Below are 2,623 nucleotides of genomic sequence, written 5' to 3'. Positions count from 1 at the left end.
ACCCATTTTCCTTCTCGGAGCTTGAGTCTCTTTCGACCATCAATTTCATTCGTGAGGAGCCTCTTCAGGCTTCCCTCAATCATTTCTACCGGTGAATTCTTTTCCTTGGCTCAAGTATTTTCCCTGCTTGTTCGCCTCTCGCCAGTTAATCATTCCGGAGTTCGGAAGACATCTCAAGAGATTCGTCTGTGTTCGAATTAATTCGAGGTTGTCACCTCATTCTAATATTTCAATCATTCCGGTGCATCATCTATCTCTTCAATAATCTTTTTCAACGGTGTTATCTCTTTAGTGGGCCCTAACCCACAGGTCTTTTCCCAGGATCTTACCTGACTCTTCTAATTCTCCCGGAGCTATTCCCAATTTTCTTTTCAAAGTGTGACGTAAGAATGGATTCAATCAGTCACATGCCTTCTCCAAGATCGTTTTCAAACTCTTCTCATTGTTAGCTCAACCTCTTTGCTTTTCATTCTCCCGGAGTATCTCAGTAATTTTGGTGGTGTTTCTCGTCGTCAGTCGAAGATTGAAGAAGAGTTTTTCCTCTAAATCTTGCCCGTTCTCTCGAAGATTCGTGGTTCTAACTTCATGTTATCCTCGCGAATTATTCCATTTGTCAGATATTCTTTTCTTATCCATCCGGAGTATGTCAGAAGTTGTTTTTCCATTTCTTTTCACTGGAGGCCATCATTCCAGCTATCGTTCTATATTTATCCTGACGTATCTGTCAAGTATTCTTTATCAGCTCGTCATCTCTTTGTCCTTTTGCATCTAAATCCCCTCGAGCATATTGGTTCTTCTAATCCTTCCTGGTGTTTCATTCTCTTTCATTAGTCATTTTTGAATTCTTACGGTGGTTCATTCAAGATTCTTTTTCTTTGATTATCATATTAATTCATTCGTTCTTTCAAATCCTACCGGTGGTTCATGAAGACCTTCTCAAGTTTGCGGTATGTCACTTCTCAATCCTTTTCAAGAAGAATAAGTAGTATGAAAAATCCATTGCTTGTCATCAATTTAATTTGATGAAGGATAATCATACAATAAATCTTATTCTTATTTCATCCAAGTGAGTAATCCCTTCCTTCGGAGTTTGTTCTTGTTGAATAAATTCTAGTTCCAAGTCTTTTCGTCTTTTCTTTTCCAGAGTTCAAATTTCCTCGGTCATTTCGTCGGAACCTCCATCTAAATCACCGCAAGGCTCATCTTATTCTTTCATCCTTAATTCTATCTCATCATCCTTTTGTCACCAGAGTTCTTCATGGTGGTTCTTCATGATTTAATTCATTCTTCAAGAGTTCATCAAGATTTTGTTGGAGGAGTTCAAGTATCTTTCTTCTCGCATCTCGAAGTGCAATTAAATCTCTGTATTCTTTTGAAGTGGATTTTTGCATTTCTTCGTTCTTCTCAGCTATCCAATCTTTTTCGTTTGTGGCCGCTTATCACCTTATGATCTTGAGATGTTACCTATAAGTCCAGAACAAGCCTATTCTTTCGTTGTTGATTTTCTCAACAACTCCATTTAACCCTTCCTTCTAAGTTCTTTTCCTTCCATTCTTTCAATTCTTCCGGGGGCATTGTGTTGTTCCTCTCGTCAAGTATCATTCCATCTTCTCTAGTTCATGTTCGATCCTCTCCATGTTTCAGCTGGAGTGCTACCTAAATCCTTTTAGTCTTATTTGTTTCTTATCTCGTTCTAACCGAAGTGGTTTCATAGTCTATCTGATTTCCTGACCTTTCGATTCTCATCATTCTCGTCGTTCCTCTCTTCTTCTCGAGTGCTCTCGATTCTTTGCTTCTTCTCTTGAGTTCTTGTTTCACTCATCCCTTTTCCCTTCCGTCTCGGTCCTAAGATCTCGGGACGAGATCTCTTGTTAGTGGAGGAGTGTTGTAACGCCCCGGATCCGATGCGCCAGGTGTCTGCCAGTTATTCGGTTTCATTGCCATGTCATTTGCTTGCGTGTTGCATTTTGCCATGTCATCATGTGCATCTCATTTTGCATACGTGTTCGTTTCATGCATCCAAGCATTTTCCCCATTGTCCGTTTTGCAATCCGGCACTCCTATGTCCCCCGGCGCCCCCTTTTGCCTATTTTCGTGTGCGGGTGTTAAACTTTCTCGGAATGGCCCGAGGTTTGCCAAGCGGCCTTGGTATAGCACCGGTAGACCGCCTGTCAAGTTTCGTGCCATTTGGAGTCCGTTTGATACTCCAACGGTTATCCGGGTAGCCGCAAAAGCCCCTTCTCTTTGCAGCCCCAGCACCCCTTCAAATCATCCCACTAACCCAGCAAACTCCCCTCCATGCTCTCGGTCGTTCGATCACGACCGCGTGGCTGAAAACCGCTCCTCATTTGGACTCTCCTAGCTCCCTCTACCTATATATTTGTGCCTTCCCCTGAAAATCCCGGATGAAACCCTAGCAAACCTTCTTCCTCGCGCGCCGGACACGTCTGCCCGGCGCCGGACACGTCTGCCCGGCGCCGGACACGTCCGCCGCCGTCCCTCGGCGAATCGTCAGCCACCACGTCACCTGCGCCGCCGCCGACCCGCGCCGCCGTCGACACGCGCCTCCACCGCGGGCCCGGAGAGCCCGGATCCGGCCCCCGCGGCCCATCTCCGTAGCGGC

The sequence above is a fragment of the Triticum dicoccoides genome, chromosome 6B (assembly GCF_002162155.2).
Source record: "Triticum dicoccoides isolate Atlit2015 ecotype Zavitan chromosome 6B, WEW_v2.0, whole genome shotgun sequence".
Classification (NCBI taxonomy): Eukaryota; Viridiplantae; Streptophyta; class Magnoliopsida; order Poales; family Poaceae; genus Triticum; species Triticum dicoccoides.
This window is presented reverse-complemented; position numbering follows the sequence as displayed.